The sequence below is a fragment of the Pan paniscus genome, chromosome 22 (assembly GCF_029289425.2).
Source record: "Pan paniscus chromosome 22, NHGRI_mPanPan1-v2.0_pri, whole genome shotgun sequence".
Lineage (NCBI taxonomy): Eukaryota > Metazoa > Chordata > Mammalia > Primates > Hominidae > Pan > Pan paniscus.
Genome location: NC_073271.2, coordinates 2,876,740 through 2,900,193, shown reverse-complemented (window position 1 = coordinate 2,900,193; position 23,454 = coordinate 2,876,740). Strand labels below are relative to the sequence as shown.

The window sequence follows — 23,454 nt, the reverse complement described above, 5'->3', positions numbered from 1 at the left end:
TCTTTGACAAACCTGAGAAAAACAAGCAATAGGGAAAGGATTCCCTATTTAATAAATGGTGCTGGGAAAACTGGCTAGCCATATGTAGAAAGCTGAAAATGGATCCCTTCCTTATACCTTATACAAAAATCAATTCAAGATGGATTAAAGACTTAAACGTTAGACCTAAAACCATAAAAACCCTAGAAGAAAACCTAGGCATTACCATTCAGGACATAGGCATGGGCAAGGACTTCATGTCTAAAACACCAAAACCAATGGCAACAAAAAGCCAAAATTGACAAATGGGATCTAATGAAACTAAAGAGATTCTGCAAAGCAAAAGAAACTATCATCAGAGTGAACAGGCAACCTACAAAACGGGAGAAAATTTTTGCAACCTACTCATCTGACAAAGGGCTAATATCCAGAATCTACAGTGAACTCAAACAAATTTACAAGAAAAAACAAACAACCCCATCAAAAAGTGGGCGAAGGACATGAACAGACACTTCTCAAAAGAAGACATCTATGCAGCCAAAAAACACATGAAAAAATGCTTATCATCACTGGCCATCAGAGAAATGCAAATCAAAACCACAATGAGATACCATCTCACACCAGTTAGAATGGCGATCATTAAAAAGTCAGGAAACAGCAGGTGCTGGGGAGCATGTGGAGAAATAGGAACACTTTTACACTGTTGGTGGGACTGTAAACTAGTTCAACCATTGTGGAAGTCAGTGTGGCGATTCCTCAGGGATCTAGAACTAGAAATACCATTCGACCCAGCCATCCCATTACTGGGTATATACCCAAAGGACCATAAATCATGCTGCTATAAAGACACATGCACACGTATGTTTATTGTGGCATTATTCACAATAGCAAAGACTTGGAACCAATCCAAATGTCCAACAATGATAGACTGGATTAAGAAAATGTGGCACATATACACCATGGAATACTATGCAGCCATAAAAAATGATGAGTTCATGTCCTTTGTAGGGACATGGATGAAATTGGAAATCATCATTCTTAGTAAACTATCACAAGAACAAAAAACCAAACACCGCATATTCTCACTCATAGGTGGGAACTGAACAATGAGAACACATGGACACAGGAAGGGGAACATCACACTCTGGGGACGGTTGTGGGGTGGGTGGAGGGGGGAGGGATAGCATTGGGAGATATACCTAATGCTAGATGATGAGTTACTGGGTGCAGCACACCAGCATGGCACATGTATACATATGTAAGTAACCTGCACATTGTGCACTTGTACCCTAAAACTTAAAGTATAATTATAATAAAGAAAAAAAAAGAAAAACTGGCCAATTCTATATTCTGTATATTTTACCTCCACACACACACACAAAAACAATGGAGAAAAAGAAAATTAATCAAAATTAAAATTTCAGCTAAAGACGATTAGAAAGCAATAAAACTAATGACAATTTAGATGATTGAGTTATAGCTACAATTGTTTTCAGTAAAAGAAATAATGCTTTATTCAGAATCATTATGAACAGTGTGATGATTAGCAAGCCTTTCTTATAAATGTAACAGTTAATAATTTTAACTTAGTTTTATTTTGTATGTTCTATGCCACGTTCACCAAGTACACTTAATATTAAATAAAATCATTTAAATATAATATCTCATTAATGTTTTGCAAATGAAGAAGAAATTTCTGGCAGACAAGCTCCTCAAAATTTTCACACTCTGTCCAAGTAGGGAAATGATACAATAACATTACTTATAATATTGTCAACTGAAAAAGAAATTACTTTGAGCAGATGCCAGTATTTTTTCTCAATGGGATTTCAAAGAATAAGAAAGCTAAACACAGTATCATCAAGAATTAAATGTGAGCATTCTGTCTACTTTCTGCAAGTGGCCTACATTCAACCTTTGAAGGTATGCTTATATGTTTAGCGACTAAAGTAACATAACATAATATTTAACGGTGCCACTCCGGGGTTTTAGCTGTGAAAAAGCAGTGGATCCTAAGAACAGTGGGCACTGAAGTTGCCTGTCTCTACGTCAGGTGACAGCTCAAGCTGTGTATATGCTGCAGACGCCCAAGCTGAATTTAAGAGAATCCACTCAAAAACATTACTTGCTATTTAGACACATGCTTAAAGTTATTTCCTTTTAAACCTTAGGCAGATGGTGAAATATTTCCGCTGTGTTGTCTCACAATGCATAACAAAGCTTTTCACATATTTTCACATAGTTGAGAATGTTCCCATATGTCTGGCATGCCTGTAATCCAGCACTTTGAGAGGTGGAAGCAGGAGAATCATTTAAGCCCAAGAGTTCAAAATCAGCCTAGGCAACAAAAGGAGACCCCCATCTGTACAAAAAAATTAAGAAATTAGCTGGGTATGGGGGTACAAGGCTGTGGTCCCAGCTACTCGGGAGTCCAAGGTGAGAGGACTGCTTGAGCCTACGAGGTCGAGGGTGCACCGAGCCATGATCATGTCACTGCACTCCAGCCTGAGCAACAAAGCAACAGCCTGTCTCAAAAAAAAAAAAAAAAAAAAAAAACTGGCCCGATGCACCAGTGTCATGGCTGATAAGATACTACCAGGGCACCCTCATTCTAGCATCAAGGCTGTGTGACAGCTCACCTCACATTCTGACTAACCCAGTGCTTCTGTGCTAAGGACCCCCTTAAATCTCTGCCTTCATTATGTGCTTGGCACAAAGGAATGATATATCTTAGATTTGGAAAGGGAATTTTCTTCCCCAATCTTACTGTAGTCTAAGTACTCTTCACAGACCTTCTATTAACCCATAGCTGACTTAGCTTTAGTTCCTGGGTAAATCAAATTTGTGTTTTGCAAACTACGATGTTGTAAGTTCAATTGCTTCTGAATCTAGCAGAGCTCAGTGAAAATCCTTGCTTACAGACAGGCTCATTTTTATTAATGTCACACATGGTACTCTCCATGTGAAAGACAGAGTTTCTTTCATCCTATTTACCAATCCCTTCAGATCCTTGTGAGGAACCAACAGAGGGGCTTTAAAAAATTAAAAGGTTTTTTTCTTTCCCTTCACAAATAGGCACTTGCTTACTTATACGGCAAGTTTAGAAAATCCACAATGCAAAAGAAGGTGGAAGGACAAAGAGAAAAAGATGCAGAAGGACTTCCTCTTCCAGCCAAGATGGACTTGCCCTCCCACCATGACCAACGAGAAAACTGAAACTGGATAGAATATTTGAGAAAACTGTTTTCGGGGACTGGAACACAGGCAGAACAGGACTGTGATATTTGAGAACAGGAAAACACAGGAGGCAAATCTCACACACACTTCTGTTTTCTGCCCAATGGCAGTTTCTTGACCACGCAGAGAGGTAGAGACCTCCAAAAATGAGGCAATGTCACTGTCACTAAGCTGAGAGTCTTGCAGTGCTAACATGTTTGGAGTTTATAGAATAAGGTACTGGAGAAGAGGGAACTACATACAGGTGAGGCCTCGGAATAGTATGCAAAAGTTCTCTGCAGGTCTGGGGCCAAGGGCTGGGGGGAGTGCATACAGTAGGCAGGCTCCACAAGGCCTCTGCAGAGTAGCTGGCACTTCTGAGGGCTGACTGGAGATGCCAGAGATCACACAAATTTGGGACACAGCAGAGTGGACAGAACTCACCAAGTATACTTAGAACATGTGGCTGAGGCCCATGAGGATGAGCCTTTCCTAGAGTAAGAGTCACTGTCTAAGTCTACAGGCAAAAACCTAATAAATAACCACGAACTAACAAAGGCCCGGCTTGACAGGAGAAAAAGGGTGGTCAAATAATTTAACTAGGCATCAAGACATTTAACAGAAATAAAGGTTAAAATGTTATGAAAATGAAAGACTGAATTTATAAGGAAGACTTAACAATCCTAAATGCGTACACATGACAGCTTCAAAATACTTTAAGCAAAAACTGCTCAAGTAGACAGATCTAGAATTACAGCTGGAGATTCTAACATAACTCTCATTACATTGTAGGATGAATAAAAAATCAGTAAGGACACAGATGTGCATAGACACAAGCTCCACCAGTTGATCTAACTGACATCTAAAAAACACTGAACCGCCGGGTGCCATGGCTCACGCCCGTAATCCCAGCACTTTGGAAGGCCGAGGTGGGTGGGTCGCCTGAGGTCAGGAGTTTGAGACCAGCTTGGCCAACGTGGTGAAACCCCGTCTCTATTAAAAATATTTAAAAAATTAGCCAGGCATGGTGGCAGGTGCCTGTAATTCCAGCTCCTCCGGAGGCTGAGGCAGGAGAATCACTTGAACCTGGGAGGCAGAGGCTGCAGTGAGCCGAGATTGTGCCACTGCACTCCAGCCTGCTGGGCAACAGAGCGAGAATTCGTCTCCAAAAAAAAAAAAAAAAAAACCCTGAACCAACATCTGCAGAATACACATTCTTTTCAAGTGTACGTAGAAATTCACTAAGAAAGTATGTTCTCCAACTATACTATAAATGAATTAGAAATCAGCAACCATAACATACCTATAATATCTCTATGTAGTAGAAATTAAAAACAATACACTTTTAAATAACTCAAGTGTCCATGAAAAGAAAAATCACAAGGAAAACTAGATAATATTTTGAATGGAATGAAAATGAAAGCAGAATGTGTTGACTATAACTAAAACTAAAGTGGAATGAAGAGATCTAACTCTCTTCTTCAGAAGCAATAAAACAAGAGCAAAGTAAACTGAAAATAAGTTAAAGGGAGGGGAAAAAAAGACTGAAAATACATGAAATAAAAAATGAAAAAAAGATAAAATAAGTAATACTGAAACAGGCTTGTCAAATCCTGAGGACTGCATGTGGCCCAGGCCAGCTTTGAATGCAGCCCAACACAAATTCATAAACTTTCTTGAAATATTATGAGATTTTTTTTTTTTTTTTTTTGGGCTCATCAGCTTATCGTTAGTGTATTCTATGTGTGGCCCAAGACAATTCTTCTCCTTCGATTGTGGTCCAGGGAAGCTAAAAGATTGAATACCCCTGTAGTAAAAGATCATTAATGATCTAAAATAAATGATCTTATAAAGAATTTATAAACCTCCAGCTAGACTGACTGATCCAGGAAAAAATAGAAAAAACACAAATTGCCAATATGAAGAGACTGCAATACAGATTAGATTCTACAGACATTAAAAGGATATTAAAGGAATATTCTGAACAATTTTATGCCAATAAATCCAACAACTTGGATGAAATGAAATTTTCCTAAAAGACACAAGTTACCAAAACTGACAACAGAAAAATCTGAACATATCTCTTAAAATATCTTAATTCTCCCACAAAAAATTAAAACCAAACCAAACAAAACCCTCTAGGTTCAGATGACTTCACTGGTAAATCCTATCAAACATGTAAGGAAGAAATCATACCGATCTTACACAGCTATTTCCAAAAACAGGGAAGGAGACAGCACTTCCCATCTAATTTTATGACACCCAGTATCGCCTTGACACCAAAATCAAATAAAGCCATTACAAGAAAAGGATACAAAAGTTCAATATCTCCCATCAACACCAATATAGAAATCTTAAAAAAAAAAAAAAAACCTAGAAATCAAATCTAGCAATATCCCAAAAGGCAACGCACCACAACCAAGTGGGGTTTATCTCAGGGATGTAAAGTTAGTTTAAAAGTTGAAAATGAAACCAATGTAATTCATTGGCAAAATGAAGAAAGTTGTATAATCATCTCAGCAGACACAGAAAGAGGCATTTGACAGCATTAAACATTGTTATGATAAAAAACTCCCAAGAAACAAAGTTTAAAAGGAATGTCCTCATTTTGATAAAGGTTTTCTCTGTAGATCCTAGAGACACCATACCATATGGTGGACTACTGAAAGCTTTCTGCCTAAGCTTGGAAACAATGCAATTATGCCCATTCTCGTGACTTATGTTCAACACTATGGAAGTCCTGGGCAGTATAATAAACCAATAAAAAGCAAGACAAGACGTAAGGATCAGAAAGAAAGTAAAATGATAGTCACAGGAAACATAATTGCAAATTTCTTAGTATTCTATATAAACAAACCACTAGAAGTAATAAGTGAAACAGACTTATGAGACTACAAAGTCACTATACAAAAATCAATTGTATATCTACATACTGACAGCAGACAACTGGAAAATCAAATTCAAAAGTTCTACTGACAGTAGTGTAAAATTATAAAATACTTAAGAATAAATTTTTAAACAGGCATGCAAGACTGCTACATTGAAAATTATGAAATATTGAGGCCCAATATTAAGATGTTGATTCTCCCCCAAATGATCTAGACTCAATACAATTCTCCAAGAAAATCCAACAGGCCTCACTATAGAAATTAATAAACTAATAGTAAGTACAAAGTTGGAGGACACACACTACCTGATCTCAAGACTTCATGAAATTATAGCAATCAAGAGAAATATACCAAAAGAAAAACAGACAATCGATAGAACAGGGTCCAGAAATAGACCAATATATAGAAAGATAATTGATTTTTTATGAAGATATGAAACTGGATTAATGGAAAAAGGAAACACCAGTGGTGCTGGCACAAATGGCTATCAAGATGTTAAAAAAAAAAAAAAGTATATTTTGAAAACAAACTCACACCATGCCATAAATTAATTTGAGACTAAAGACAGATGTAATGTAAAAACTAAAACTATGATGCCTCTAAAAGACAACGTAGAATATTTTCCTGACTTTGGGGTAAGGAAAGATCTCTTAGATCAAAGAGATAAGGTAGTAACCATAAAAGAAAAAAATAAACTAAGCTTTATAAAAATTAACAGCTTCTGACCATCCTGGCTAACATGGTGAAACCCTGTGACTACTAAAAACACAAAAAATTAGCTGGGCGTGGTGGCAGGTGCCTGTAGTCCCAGCTACTTGGGAGGCTGAGGAAGGAGAATGGCATGAACCTGGGAGGTGGAGCTTGCAGTGAACCGAGATTGCGCCACTGCCCTCCAGCCTGGGCGACAGAGTGAGACTCCATCTCAAAAAAAAAAAAAAAAAAAAAAGCTGTCCATCCAAAAACCACCATTAAGAAACTGAAAAGGAAAAACTCAGACTGGGAGAAAAGACTGACAACACCATCAACTTTTGGCAAGGGTGTAACTGGAGAACTAATTCATTCTTGGTGGGAGGGTAAAATGGCACAACCACTTTAGAAAATTTTTGGCAGTTTCTTATATAGTTAAACATTCACTTATCCTTTGACACAGCAATTCCACATCTACATATCTACCCTAGATATATACCCTAATTTTAGAATTGTTGATTTGCCATTTCAAAAGCAATGATTCTTCCAGAACATTAGTTTTATACCATTCCATATTTTATATATTTTTAAGCTTCCATAATTTATCAAGATTCAAAATGCAACTTGCCAAGTTTTAAAACAGAAAAAAAAAGTATGGAAACAGCTAAACGGAAAACAGGCTGGTTAAGTGTGTTTGAGTCAGTTTATTTCTAGTATCATTTACAGGCTACCCTGATATTGTATTTAAAATTTTCATTCATTTCAGAGTTCACAAAATAATGATTTTTCCTGTGAAGATACTTCGTTTAAGAGACAACTGACTTCTACAACTAAAATGTATACATGTTCAAAGAAAATAAATTGTAAAATATATTTGGTTGAATAACATTTACATTAAGCCTTTAAAATTATGTATCAGAATCTCTGGCTATTAAGCAGTCTAATGGTGCCTACTAAGTCAGAGAGTTGTAATTCTTCTCTCCTGTGCTCTGTTCTGATAATGAAGTAAAGGCATCAGTAGCATCTACTGTGCTAAAGAATAAATGGAATTTACAAATGTAGGTAATATTTAAGCACTTTAAGACAAATATGAATACATCATAAATTTCTAACTAGGAAAATATTTTCAATGAGATCTCAAGAACTGTTAACTTTTTTTCAGAATAAAGCACTGAAATCTGACTCACCAACATATCAAACTGGGTTTCTTCATCTTCTTCTCTTCTTATCTTTCCTCTTTTTCTTCTTACTACAGGACATAATTTATATAGATGAGTTTAGGTATATCGATTTGTGTGATAAATAAATATCATAAGATTGAAACTTGGAAGTCTTTTAAGCTGTTGCATTTATAAATTATTGATTTAGGAAGACTTACATTGCTATGCCCTCTTAAATACAGTACTGAGAAGTTGCTTCAGGCTTTGTACATATCATGTTAAAGTTCAAAGCAGATTGTAGAGCCACACTGCCAGATTTTAAATCCTGGTTCTGTCATTTCTTAGCTCTGTGATTTTTGGAAAAGGTACTGAATCTCTCTGTGAGTCAGTTTCCCCACTTAAAAAATTAGGATAATAACTTAACTCTTAAGGCTATTGTGAGGATTAAGAGGTAATATGTATCTTCACACATTGCTGGTGGAAATGTAAAATGGTGCAGCATCTACAGGAAACAGTTTGGGGTTCCTCAAAAAGTTAAAGAGTTACCATATGACCCAGCAATTTTACTCCTAAGTATGTATACCCAAGGGAAATGAAAACATACACCCACAAAAATACTTACATAAGAATATTCACACTAGCATTAGTCACAATAGTCAAAAAGGGGAAACAACCTAAATGTTCATCAACTGATGAATGGATGAACAAAATGCTACATCCATACAATGGAATACTATGCAGTCATAAAAAGGAACAAGTGCTACAACAATGATGGACCTCAAGAATGTTATAAATGAAAGAAGCCAGATACAAAAGGCCACATGTTGCATGATTTCTTAGGAAATATTCAGAATAGGCAATTTCACATAGATAGCAGACTAGTGGTTGCCAAGGACTAGGAGAGGGGGAGGATGGGATGTGACTGCTTTAATGGGTAGGAAGAGATTCTTCTGAGATGATGAAAATGCTGAGCAACTAGACAGTAGTGAACCTCTTGAATATATACTAAAAACCACTGACTGTAAAAAAGGGTGAATTTTATAATTATGAATTACATCGCAATAAAAAAAAAACCCAAGAGCGATTTGAAAAAAGTTAATGTGCAAAGTGCCTACAACAATTTCTTGGTGCATTGAAAGTGCTATATAAGCATTAATTATGATTATTACGATAATCTTAAGACACTCTTGTCTGCATTTTCATCATAAAGTTTTCAGAAGATAACTCACCACTCCTCACAGGAAATTCACAGGGTAAAAATCTCACATTCATTCAGGATATACCTGCCGTTTATTCTGGCATCTTCATGAGGCCAGACTCCTCGAGAGGATTCTCAAGGGCAGTGGCTTCAGCTCACTCCTTGATACTTTCTTTCCATCTTGCCTAACAATATCAAAAGCTTTGTTTATCACGGAGACCAGGAGGAAATGCTCAATATTTGTATGTACAGTTAACCTCAGGCAAATCTGCCAGTTATAAAAGAAGCGGGGATATGAATGCACAGGTATTTTTCTCCTAAAGAGCTAATAAATTACCACGACGACCTCCTCCTCACATTTGGCTCAATTTATTTACTGCATATATGTTCTCTCATTTAATCCTCAGAGTCTTCTAAAGGTATAAAAAATGGCCTGAAAGTATAAATGTGTAAACGGAGGTTCAAAGATATTTGATCTCTTAATGAGTAAATGGAAGTCCAGACATATTAACCAATTTGCCACAAATTACAAAATTAGTAAATGACAGAGTGCAGGTTCCAGCCCATATCCCTATCAAAGTCCATATACACCTCAACCACTGTGTGATTCATCCTGGTTTCACTCTACATATTAGCTTAGAAAAAATTAATCAATAATTTTTCCAGGAAGAGACAATGGAGAAAAGAATAATCCCTAATAAAGGAAGTTATTATCATGAACTACGAGATCACACTAACGCAGACCCACCAGGCAGAGACCTGGAGAGATGCCTCAGAGGACCGAAACTCGTGGGTACGGGGCCACGGGTCACCCGCCCGTCTATCCTGTTTCCAGGGTCGTCCGCGCGGGAGGCTGCCCCTCTCTGCACAGGCGCCAGGAACCGCGGTCCGGCCTCCGTCCAGCCCGGACAGGGGCCAGGGCGAAGCCTGGGAGGCCACAAAGCCGGCTCTCCGCGCCACGGCTTCCACCGGATTCGAGGGGGTGGAGTGCGTCCGAAAAGAACTGAGGAGGCTCCCGCCGGAGCTGCAGGACCCACCTCTTCGCCTTGGTTCCCTTAAGCACAAGCTTGGTAGACTTCACATGGGAGTACTCGGCCATGGTTCTGGGAGACTTCTGCGCGGAGAGGCTGAAGCCGGCTCAGGACGAATATGTGACCCAGAGCAGCACCACGGCGGGGAGGAACAGAAGTGGAGGCGAAGTAAACACTCCCTGACAGCGTACGTCTGTCCAGAACCCGCCTTCGTCTTCACCCAAACGCTGAATGGCTGAGATTTCCACTTCCGGGTTTCTGCCGGGGAGCTACGGCGGCCGCAGAGGGCCGAAAGGTGTCCGTACGCAGCTGCTCCCTGGCGCCCTCTCGAGGAGCCCCTGAGGATTCGTGCCTCCCAGAGGTGGGGAAAGCCCGCCCGAGGCGCCGGTGCTGACGGTGGCGGGACTGCCTGGCTCGCTGTGGAACCGCCTCCCGCTAGAGCTGCGGGCTGGCGACGGTCCCCGCGGGGGCAGGAAGCGGCTCAGCCTTCCCTCGCCGGCCTGCGGCGGCGCGTCTGGAAGCGCTGGCCACTCGTGCATGGGTCACTCGGGGCTGTGCCTCGCGCGACCGTGTGTGCAGGAAACAAGCAGGAAATACCCTAAAATAGAATGAAGCGCCATGTTGAGGGCCGCGGACGTCGCAAGTGCTGTGGGAATGTGGGCTGAGGTGGAGAGTTACAGGCGCGTGTTACAGGCTCAGGGGTCAGGAAGAAGCCTAATCGTGGAGGCGGCATCTGAGGAGGGTCTTGAACGCTGGGCAGGCTTTTTCCCGATAGAGATGGAGGAAGCTAGCCGTGTCTGATGGAGGAAACTAGCCCTGTCAGATGGAGGAAACAGGGCAGAGGCGTGGAGGGAGCCATGCAGCGCTGGTGTGAGGAGCCGCGAGCATGCCAGGCCTGTAAAGCAGAGTGATGGGAGCCAGGATAGAGAAGGCAAGTCGGGGTCCTGTGGTCGCTGAAGAATTTGAATGAAATCAGTAAACAGGTGAGAGGGATCCATCGCAAGAGTATGGGATGAAAGGAGGAGTAGTCCACGGTGATTCCTCTGCAGCGGTGGGTATTATTAATCGCGTATGTGACACCAAAACGGTGGGTATTATTGATAGCGTATGTGACACCAAAACCACCCCACTCAAGCTGTGGCTCTTTCCTTAAAGTACAAAACAGAGACCAGTTGGGTTCCAAGCATCCACGAAGATCTTATTAAATTCGTGATCCCTGGTGGCACCACGGAGTCAGGATTGGCTCATCTCAAACCTTACTCAGAAACAAAACCATCTCAATGTGCAGAGATGAGCTTCCTTACCCGCTATCATAACATATTTTCTGGTGTTTTCACAGTGCTGCCCTTCCTAATCCCCATTCCACGGCAATCCACATGCCATGATGCCCAGAGGCATTAACAAAGGATACACACAGGGGCTCCTCACGTTGGCTTTCCATGGTTTTGATGAAAATCTCAGTGTCTTCATCTCATACAATGTGGTTAGTAATAGTACCATTTAGGTTTGAGGAATTAAATGGTATAAATTATATAGGGTGCTTATTATAATCTACATGGAAAATGCCTAGGATATGTTAGCTATGCTTATCACCAACATTGTTATATGATGGTAATAATCAGATAGTCAGGAATGCCGACACCAAAAAAATGGATACATGCTCTGAGGGAATGAATGTGGAGAGATCAGAAGGTCAAGAACAAAGCCGTACAACATGTCTGCAGTAAAGGGATAGAGAAAAGAAAGGCTATAAAAGAAGGAATGAAACAGAGTTAGAGTAAAATTATAAAATCAAAGCTAAGGAGAATTTCCAGAAAGGGTAATATCATTTAATATCATAGAAGTTTAGGAGCACAAGATGGAAAAAAGGCCTCTGGGTAACTGACATTGAGGCAGTCTTTAGGGAAGCTCCATTTCTGATAGAGAAGTAGACACAAAGCTTGAAGCAGGGACTAGGTGAAAAAGCTGTTGGCTTGTCGCATGAGGAAATAAATAAGGGATGGCATATGCCATATTTCTGTATTTCTTTCTTTCTTGCCCAGCCTCTATATATGCTTAGAGTTTGGCAAAAACTTACAAAAAATAAAAATGAAACCAATTTCGTTTGTAGACTCAAATACAATGCTTTGTGTTAGAATCAAGATAAATTCATGCCTCTCCCTTCTATTGTCGCCGTCAGTTTTGAAATTAAACATCAGCTTTTCTTTTCATTAAAATCATTTTCAACTCCTTCCAGGTGTTGGTGGTTTGGGGGAGTTACATAAGCAGTCAGGTCTTGATGAGTAGAGGAGGAGGGAACAAACACTTTCAGCAAAGGCAGAATTCTGAAATTCTGCCCATATTTTTCTCCAGTAACTTTCCTATGTTTGTGAGGTTATTCAGTCATAAAGATCCTAGTGAAATTTTTTTCAAGCTTGACTAATCGTAATCACTGTGGACGTTTGTTTAAAATGTGTATTCCCAGGCCTCTCATCTGCTGATTCTGATTCAGGAGATCACGGATGGGACTCAGAATACATGTGTTTGACAGGTATCACAAGTGGTTCTTATGGTCAGGCAAATTTGGGAATCTAACCAGGAATTTATGTTTTTATGACTGGCAGCTAGAAAAGATTCCTAGAGTCTTTGCTTTTTGAAATTAAAATATTTCTTTTTTAAAAGGAAAATTGTATGACTAGATACAACATTTATACATGTGGCACATGTACTATACTGTGTGCTTTTGTCATATTTACAGTTAAAGATGTGTAAGAACACTCTGAGAAAAATTATATATTAAATGCAAAGAGGGGTAAGTCAGGGTGGGGGAGAAATGGGAATGGTGTGCTTATTGTTGCTAAAAGGTAGAAAAGCCAGAATGATAGCCATCTAAAGTTGCAAATAGCACATTGTAAGTTGAGGGAGCTTCACAATCATGTCTGAAATCTTCTTTGATATACTGAGTTGTAAACAGTGGCTTTGGACAAGATTTGAGGGAGAAACCAACAATGCTTTAAAGTGTTCATTTAAAAGGCTTTAATTAAAAGAAAGTCTTTGTATTTACTTGAGCTGATTTAACTTCAGGACTTTAACAAATTACTAGCCCTTAACCTCTTAAAAATTGCCTTTCATTTCAAATGAAAGTTTAAGATGGCCTTTATGTTGGATTGGTATACTTGTGCGAAGACTTAACAGCAAGGTACTGTACATTTCTAAATGTTTACTTGTTAATTTTGATGGAAGAAATATACTACTCAATTGATTGTTTTTAAAGCAAAGTAAAACAACTTATTTTGACAAGTGACGCTGTATTTTCCCAGTTTTCAGGTGGCAGAGATTAGGCTTAACATCACTAATCATGAGAGAAGTGCAAATCAAAACCAAAACGAGATACTATCCTATACCAGTCAGAATAGCTACTATTAAAAAATCGAAAAACAACAGATCTTGGGAGGCTCTGGAGAAAAGGGAACATTTACACATAATTGGTGTGAATGTAAATTAGTTCAGCCACTGTTGGAAGCAGTTTGGAAATTTCTCAAAGAATTTAAAATAGAATTACCTTTCAAGCCAACAATTCCATTACTGGTATATGACCCAAAGAAAGTCAGTTATTCTACCAAAAAGACATATGCACTTGCATGTTCATCGCGGCACTATTCACAATAGCAAAGACATGGAGTTAGCCTAGGTGCCCATCAACAGTGGATTTGATCAATAAAATGTGGTACATCCACACAGTATTATTAGGCCATTCTTGCATTGCTATGAAGAAATACCTGAGACTAGGTAACTTATAAGGAAAAGAGATTAAATTGGCTCATAGCTCTGCAGGCTGTAAAGGAAGCATGGTGACGGCATCTGATTGCACCTGTGGAGTCTCCAGGGAGCTTTTCCTCATGATGGAAGGTGAAGAGGTAGAAGGCTCATCACATGGCCAGAGCAGGAGCAAGAGAGAATGGGAGTGGGGGTAAGTACCACACACCCTTACACAACCAGATCTTGAAAGAATTCGCTATCACAAGGATGGTATCAGATCATGAGAGATCCACCCCCATGACCCAAACACCTCCTACCAGGCCCCACCTCCAACCCTGAGGATTACATTTCACCATGAGATTTATAGGGGCCACCTTCCAAACCATTTCACACACCATGGAATACTATGCAGCCATAAAAATAACAAAATCATGTCCTTTGAAGCAACATGGATGCAGCTGAAGGCCATTATCCTAAGTAAATTAATGCAGGAATACAAAACGAAATACCACATGATCTCACTTATAAGTGGGAGCTAAACACTGGGTACTTATGGACATAAAGATGGAAAGAATAAACACTGGGACTACTAGAGGGGAGAAGGAGGAAGGCAAGGTTTGACAAACTAACTATTGGGTACTATGCTCATGTATTAATCTGTTCTCACACTGCTATATAGAACTACCCGAGACTGGGTAATTTATAAAGAAAAGAGGTTTAACTGACTCACAGTTCCACAGGCTGCACAGGAAGCATGGCTGGGAGCCTTCAGGAAACTTATAATCGTGGCAGAAGGTGAAGGGGGAAGCAAGGCACGTTCTACCATGGCGGCAGGAGAGCAAGTGAGCCAGGGGGTATGTGCCATATGTTTAAACCATCAGATCTCATGAGAACTCACTTACCATCTAAGAACAGCAAGGGGGAAGTCTGCTCTCATGAGCTAATCACCTCCCACCAGGTCATTCCCCCTACATTGGGAATTATAATTCAACATGAGATTTGGGTGGGGACACAGAGTCAAACCATACCAAATCAGCATCTGGATGATGGGATCATTCATACCCCAAAACTCAGCATTATGAGATATACCCATGTAACAAACTGGCACATGTACCCCTGAATGTAAAATACAAGTTAAAATTATTTTCAAAATAAATTAATGAATGAATAAATAAATATGATTAAATGAAATTAAAATTTTGAATTAAAAAAATTTGAGAGTGATTTCAGCTTGACAGTTATGTAAGTTATGTAAATGGAAACAGTGAGTTCTGTAGGGTTTGGATCAATTGCACTATCTGTACTAAGTTGATGTCCAGTTGTTTGGATGAAAAGAAAAGAGGAGAAACATATAGATCTAACAGGAAAAAAAATGGACAAGTTTTTATGATAGCAAAAAGAAGAATGGAGGAAATAGGACTGAGGTTATAGTGATTGATAGATATTAATAGATGACTAAGTCAAAAGCCACTGGTTGCAGAAAATATTGATTAATTTTGTTTTAATCCAGTCAGACAACAAAATCTTATAACCTGCCTCTGGAGAAAACTCTTTTAGCCCTGTAATTATCTTTATTCCAAGCATCATTCCATTCATTAAGTAGTGTATAGGGTGATTAATAAGTGAATTATTCACACAGTTAGGACAGAATTTTTGAGTATTTCAGGATATTAATACTATAGTCAATGAACTAAAATAAAATTTGACTAGAGGTGTGATCACCATGAATGCCATGTTGGTATCTTGTTAGATTTGGCAACCTAAAATTGACAAATGTATTAATAAAATAACAGTTCCTTGATGATTAATTTACATTTAGTAAACATGCTCTTTCTTCTTCCTTCCCTTTCTTATTCGTTCATTCATTCCTACAGAGCAGTGACTTTCATTCTAAGATTCCCAGAATCCTAAGAATTCTTGAATGTCATCATAGGGAGCCAGGTGTGAGGATTTCCAAAAGTTTTATTTAATACTTGAAAAATCTCGAAAAGTTATATATTTACACCAGAAAAAGCTATACAGGTTTTAAGTTATATATATATAGTTGAATACTTTTTATTTCTATCCAGAACTAAGTCATTAGAGTTAATAATGTTGATTATTTCATACTGACCTAGTGGGTAGCCTTTATATATCATTGATTACTTATTAGTAAAATAAGAAACCCCCCAAAATTACAAAATAAATATATTTTGTGGGGTTTTCTTAAGGCTTTTGAAACATAAAATCAGAGGAGAGGATTAAAAGTAATCCTTGATTATTAAAAAGGCAGGGGACTACTAACTTAGAAAATTGTATGAAAACAGCAAGATATATACATGGCCCTCAGACCAGCTGCCTGTTTTAATAAAGTTTTATTGGAGCACATCTATGGATCTATGGTGCTTTCCTGCTACAATGGTAGAGTTGAATGGTTGCTATAGAGACCGTATGGTTCGCAAAGCCTAAAATATTTATCATCTGGTCCTTTATAGCAAAAGTGAACCCAGTTTTAGAACATTCACTTTACAAATTAAGATACAGTGGATGCTGCCTTAACTGACCTCCACTTAACTGATTTGCAATTAGCACTTTCTACTACCCCTGTACAACTTATTGACTGATGTCCACTGTAAACTGAAAGCCTTTGAGCTACTTTTAATGCCTGTAAATTTCTCCTTCCATCACAGAAATTGTATAGTTTCTAAGAGGAAGCTGTGTTGATTCCTAAATATGTTTACACCATTTGTTCTTGTTCTTGTAGGTATGCGATTTAATTAAATATTATGTTGAGACGCTGAGACGGGCGGATCACTAGGTCAGGAGATCGAGACCATCCTGGCTAATTCGGTGAAACCCCGTCTCCACTGAAAATACAAAAAAATTAGCTGTGCGTGGTGGCGGGTGCCTGTATACCCAGCTACTGGGGAGGCTGAGGCGGGAGAATGGCATGAACCCGGGAGGCGAAGCTTGCAGTGCGCAGAGATCGCACCACTGCACTCCAGCCTGGGTGACACAGTGAGACTCTGTCTCTAAATAAATAAATAAATAAATATTATGTAAACTGAGCAAATGAGTATAACAAGAGTAGCATTGTTGTTTCTTTGAGAAATAAACTAAATGTGTTGGAAAAATGAGAAACTCAAACAGTTGCGGTCAGCTTAACTGTTGGCAAGACAACTAGAAACAAATGGGAAAAATTGTGTAATCTAGGATTTCAGATTGCTTTACCCCAGTTGTCTTCACAGAAAGTGAACAAGAAATCCATGACAACATATCATTGGCATAGTTTCCACAAGAAACTCCACTCTGAATCCGTGCAAGGCTTTGATCTTGTCATCAAAATTCTGGCAAATTTATTTACACATGTCTTTTAAATTAAAGTTAAGTTTTAAGGACTTACATCTAATACTTCTTATGATTCCTCCATCTAACTTAAATTTGTGATTAATCTGTTTATTGCTGGTCCCAATCTGATTGAATAAGGGGGTTTCTACAGTTTTTGCTAACCAAAAGTTTAATTTGATGAAGATGGAATTATAAATACAATAATTCAAGTTTAAAGAATTAGAATGGTAAAGGTTAATACAATTTAGTATGCCTAAAAATCACTTAAAAAGCTTACTAACAACGTAAATTATTGTGCCTTCGGCCTGAGATTTTGATTCAATAGGTCTAGCATGGGACATAGGAATCTGGATTTTTAGGAATGATAAAGGAAAATTGCTTAAAATAGGGTAAATTATGACTTACAAATATAAAATGAACACTTGTCTAAGATTTTTAACTCATTTATTTAATGAGGGAGCCAGTAAGATGTTATGCTAAGTTTTATGGAAAATTAAGAGCCACACACATATCTAGGCACTAAGGAACACTGAAATAAATTTGCTTGATAGGTTCAAAACTGACTTCTTGATGGAAGGTGGAAAAAGGAAAATTAATTATACTTCCACCAAAATCAATCATTTGCCTGTCTATAGACAAGAATATTTGCATTACTATCAGTAATCTACAACTAACAGAATTGCAAATAACAAAGAAAACAAAAGGCACAGAGACCCCATAGAAACAGATAACCCAGGTTATTCTAGACAAGGATGAGATTTCCATTAAAGACACTCAGTGGTAATTTCGTTGGTCCATCTTAAAATCTTTCCATTTTCTCCTGAAACAAATTGCTCAAGCAATTCAAATACAATGAATCTGGTCAGTGGGTCACACCTGGAGAAATCATTTTCTAACCTGTAATCAAGACTGTTGAATTACTCCCTTCACTGGAAAGAATAAAATATTACCACATAAATTCGTATTATGATAATGGCCCACTATGAATGCTTTGGTGTTCTTAATTTTCTTAAGATTTATTAATATTTCTGAAGTAATTACTAAATGCCAAGCAATATATTTTCTAATTTAATCTTTCATTGACTTTTACTTTCACTTCAATTGAGCTACTCACTTTCATGGCTATAAACTTAACTTTTCAATAACTTAAAAATTGATTTCTAATGTTATAAACTTTAATGTTCCACTCTGTGACATGCTCTTTCAGACTCTCTCTTCCTTACTGCCAACTCACCTTCTCTTCTATCTCTTCAAGTGCCCCAGTATCTTGACTCTTCCATTTTCTTTTTTCTTTTCTTTTATTAAGTGGATACATGATAATTTCACATGTTGATGGGGTACAATGTGGTATTTTGATACATGACACATTGTTAAAACCTCTCCTCCCTATCTTTCCCAGTCTGGTAACCACTCTTCTACTCTCTAGTAGATGAGTGTTTTTAGATTTCACATATGAATGAGATCATGTGATATTTGTCTTACCATGGTTAGCTTATTTCACTTACCACAATGTCATCTATGCTCATTCATGTTGTCACAAGTGACACGATTTTACCCTTCATTATGGCCAAATGTGCATATGATATAGTTTGGATATTTGTCCTGACCCATATCTCTTGTTATATTGTAATCCCCACTGTTAGAGATTGGGCCTGGTAGGGGGTGTTTGGGTCATGGAGGTAGATCCCTCATGGCTTGGTGATACCACATGATAGTGAACGAGTTCCCAAGCTTCCTGACTAGTCAAGCAGATGTTGGCATTATGCTCCCTGTACAGCCCATGGAACCAGGAGCCAATTATGTCTCTTTTCTTATAAATTATCCAATCTCAGGTATTTCTTTATAGCAATGCAAGAATGACCAAATACAGCATATATGCCACATTTTCTTTCTCCATTCATTCATTGATGGACACTTAGGTTGATTCTAGGCTATTGTGACTAGTGCTGTAATTAACATGAGAGTCCAGAAATCTCTTTGACATACTGATTTAATATTCTTTGAATATATACCCAGTAGTGGGATTGTTGGATTTTGTGATAAGTCTATTTTTAACGTTTTTGGAAGTTATATTGTTTTCCATAACAATTGCTCTAATTTACATTTCCACCAACAGTGTATGAAAATTCCCCTTTCTTCACATCCTTGCCAGCATTTGTTATTTTTTGACTCTTTCATAAAAAGCATTCTAAACAGGGTGAGATGATATCTCACTGTGGATTTGACTTGCATTTCTCTGATTATTAGTGATGGTGAGCATTTTTTCATATACCTGTTGGTGTTTTTTTTTTTTTTTTTGTCTTATTTGGAGAAATGTCTATTCAGCTGTCTTGACTATTTTCTAATCCAATTATTTGTATTTTTGCTATTGAGTTGTTTGAGTTTTCTATAAATTTCGGATATTAACCCCTTATGAAGTGAAGAGTTTGCAGATATTTTCTCCCATTTTGTAGGTTGTGTTTTCACTCTCATGATTGTTTCCTATGCAGTGCAGAAGTTTTTATTTGGTGTAATCCCATTTGTTTATTTTTGCTTTTGTTGTGCATGTCTTTTGATGTCTTTTCTAAAAAGTCCTTGCCCAGACCAATGACATATAACATTTCACCTAAGTTTTCTTCTACTAGTTTCATAGTTTGGGGTCTTACATTTAAATATTTAATTTATTTTGAGTTGATTTTTGTATATGATGAGAGATAGGGGTCTACTTTCATTCTTTTGTATGTGGATATGCACTTTCCCAGCACCATTTGTTGAAAAGACTGTCTTTTCCCAGTTGAATGTTTGCATCTTTGTCAAAAATAAGTTGCATGTAAATATGTGGTTTTATGTCTGGGCTCTCTATTTTTGTTCCACTGGTCTACGGGCCTGTTTTTATGCCAATACCATGCTGTTTTAGTTAAGATAGCTTTGTAATATATTTTGAAATTAGATAGTGTAATACCTCTAGCATTGCTCTTTTTGCTTAAGATTTACTTGGCTATTTGGGGTGTTTTGTAGTTTCACATGAATTTTAAGATTTTTTTAACATCTGTGAAGAATGAAATTGGAAATTTGATAGAGATTATATTGGATTTATAGATTGATTTTCATAGCATGGTCATTTCAACAATATTAATTCTTCTAGTCCATGAACATCGGATATCTTTCTATTTATTTTAATTTTTTAATTGTTTTTATCAATGTTTAATAATTTTCATCTTTCTGTAGCTTAATTTACTTGTAGGTATTTTGTTTTTTTAATAGCTATTTTAAATGGGATTACTTTCTTGATTCCTTTTTCAGATAGTCTGCTATTGGTGTATAGAAATGTTACTGATTTTTTATGTTGCTTTTGTATCCTGAAACCTTATTGTATTCATTTACTATTTCTGATTCTCAGTGGCGTATTTAGGGTTTTTTACATATATGATCATGTCATCTGCAAAGAGGGACAATTTGACTTTTTTTTTCCAATTTGGATGCTTTTTATTTCCTTCTCTTGCCTAACTGTTCTGACTAGGACTTCCAGTACTATGTTGAAAAAAGTGATTAAAGTGAACATCCTTGTCTTGTTCCAGATCCTAGAGGCAAAGCTTTCAAGTTTTCACCATTCAGTATAATGTTGCCTGTGGGTTATCACATATGGTCTTTATTTTATTATGTTCTTTTATAACTAATTTGTTGAAAGATTTGGTCATAAAAGGATATTTAATTTTGTCAAATGCTTTTTCTGCATCTATTGAAACGATTATATGTTTTTAATCCTTCATTGTTTAATGTGATGTATCACATTTTATTGATTTACATGTATTAGACTATCCTTACCTCCCCGGGTAAATACCATTTGATTATGGTGGATAATCTTTTTAATATGCTTTTGAAATATCATTGCTAGAACTGCTGGTTTTGAATGTTTGCATCTACGTTTATCAATGATATTGGCCTGGAGTTTTCTTTTGTTTGCTGTTCTTGTCTCATTTTGGAATCAGGAAATGCTGTCTTCATAGAATGAGTTTGGAAGAGTTCCCTCCTTTTCATTTTTTGAAATAGTTTGTAAATAATTTGTATAAGTTTTTTAAATGTTTTGTAGAATTTGTCAGCGAAAACCACCAAGTTGTGAACTTTTCTTTCTTCCTCTATTTTTTTAGAGACAGAATCCTCACTCTATCACTGAGGCTGGCATACAGTGGTGCAGTCATAGCTGACTGCAGCCTCAAACTCCTGGTCTTAAGTGATCCTCCTGCCTCAGCCTCCTGAGTACAAATACACACCACTATACCTGGATAATTTTTATTTTTATTTTTAGAGATGGAGTCTCGTTGTGTTGCCCAGGCTAATCTGGAACTCCTGGCCTCTAGTGATTCTCCTGCCTTGGGCTCCTAAACTGTGAGATTACAGGTGTGAGCTACTGTGTGAAGTCTTTTGGATTTTCCTTGACTGAGAGCCTAAATTGCTCCTTCAATCTCATTATTTGTCATTGGTGTGTTCACATTTTCTATTTCTTCTTTCTTCAATTTTGATAGGTTATATGTGTCCAGAGCATACGTATTCCTTCTAAGTTTTTCAATTTATTGGCGTATAATTGTTTGTAGTACTTACTCATGATTCCTTATATTTCTCTAGAGTCTATCATAGTATATCCTTTTTCATCTCTGATTTTATGTGAATTTTCTCCTTTTTTCTTAGTCTGACAAAACATTTGTCAATTTTACGTTTTCAAAAAAGATTCCTTCATTTAATTAGTCGTTTGTATTTTTTGTCTTCATTTTGTATATTTGTGCTCTGATCTTTATATTCTTTTTCTAATTTGGGTCTTAGTTTGTTCTTGATTTTATAGTTCCTTGAAATACATTGTTAGATGGTTTATTCATTATCTTTCTTCTTTATTGATGTAGAAATGTATTGCTATAAGCTTCCCTCTAAGGACTGTTTTGCTGTATTTCATAAGTTTTCATATGTTCTGATTTCATTTTTATTTGTCTTCAGACATTTCTAAAATTAAATTTTTTTCATTGACCCATTGGTTGTTTAAGGATATGTTGTTTAATTTGTATGTATTTGCAAAATTTCTGAAGTTCCTCCTGTTGTTTATTTCTAGCTTTATTCCATATGGTTAAAAAAACAAGTGATATTATTTGATTTTTTGATTAACTAAGACTTGTTTTGTGGTCTAACATATCTATCATGGACAATATTCCATGTGCAGGTGAAAAGACAGTGATTTATGCAATTGTTGGATGAAATGTTATGTAAATAACTGTTAAATTCTTTTGATCTAGAGTGCAGTTTAAATGTTTCTTTGTTGAAATTCTCAATGATCTGTTCATTGCGGAAAACCGGATGTCGAAGTTTCTTACTATTATTGTACAGTTTTTTGTCTCTCCTTTTAGATCTATTAATGTTTGCTTTATATATTTAGATTCTCCAATGTTGAGTGCATTATATATTTACAATTATTGTATTCTCTTGTTGTACTGACCCCTTTATTATTACATAATGACCTTGTTTGTCTGTGTTTACAGTTGTTTTACTTGAAGTCTATTTTATTTGATATAAATATAACTACTTCTGCATTATTTGGTTTCCATTATCATAAAATATATTTTTTCATCTGATCGCTTTCAATTTATGTGTGTATTTACAGGTGATGGGAGTCTCTTGTAGAAAGAATATAGTTAGGTCTTGTTTTTAATCAATTTACCCATTCTCTGTCTTCTTACTGGATAGTTTAATCTATTTCCATTCAAGGTAATTATTGATAGATAAGGACTTATACTGCCATATACTGTTTTCTTGTTGTCTTTTAGAATTTTTGTACCTTTTTGTCCCTTTGTTGTTTTCCTTTGTAGTTAAGTGATTTTCTCTGTGTGTTTTTGTTTCTTGTTATTTTATTTTTAGTGTATCTAATAAAAATGTTTGCCTTTTAGTTACTATGAGGCATGTGAAGAATATTTTATAGTTTCAATAGGTAATTTTGAATGGATAACAACTTAATTTTGGTAATAAGAAATGGGGAAAAGCAAACACTCTGCTCTTTAACTCAATCACTCCCCCACATTTTGCATTTTTGATGTCTTAATTTACATCTTTTATATCACTTATCCCTTAACAAATTATTGTAGTTGTTATTGTTTTTGTTTTGTATTTTAACCTTCTTACTAAAAACATGTAAGTGGTTTACATTCAATTATTACTATATTAGAGCATGCTGAATTTGTCTGAATATTTATTTTTACCTGCGGATTTATACC

At 37.0% G+C, this 23,454-nt stretch overlaps 1 long non-coding RNA gene and 1 pseudogene across 1 annotated transcript in view; one reads left to right on the top strand and one right to left on the bottom strand.

Annotated features, from left to right (window-relative positions):
• The window catches only part of LOC134729746 (uncharacterized), a 52,245-nt gene extending 44,285 nt beyond the window's left edge, over positions 1 to 7,960 (top strand). Inside the window, exon 2 of the long non-coding RNA XR_010111150.1 lies at positions 3,055 to 7,960. This is a non-coding gene — a long non-coding RNA (uncharacterized LOC134729746). The remainder of the gene's footprint in view (positions 1 to 3,054) is intronic.
• The window catches only part of LOC134729745 (protein FRG1B-like), a 39,215-nt pseudogene extending 28,754 nt beyond the window's left edge, over positions 1 to 10,461 (bottom strand).
• Between the last annotated feature and the right edge of the window lie 12,993 nt (positions 10,462 to 23,454).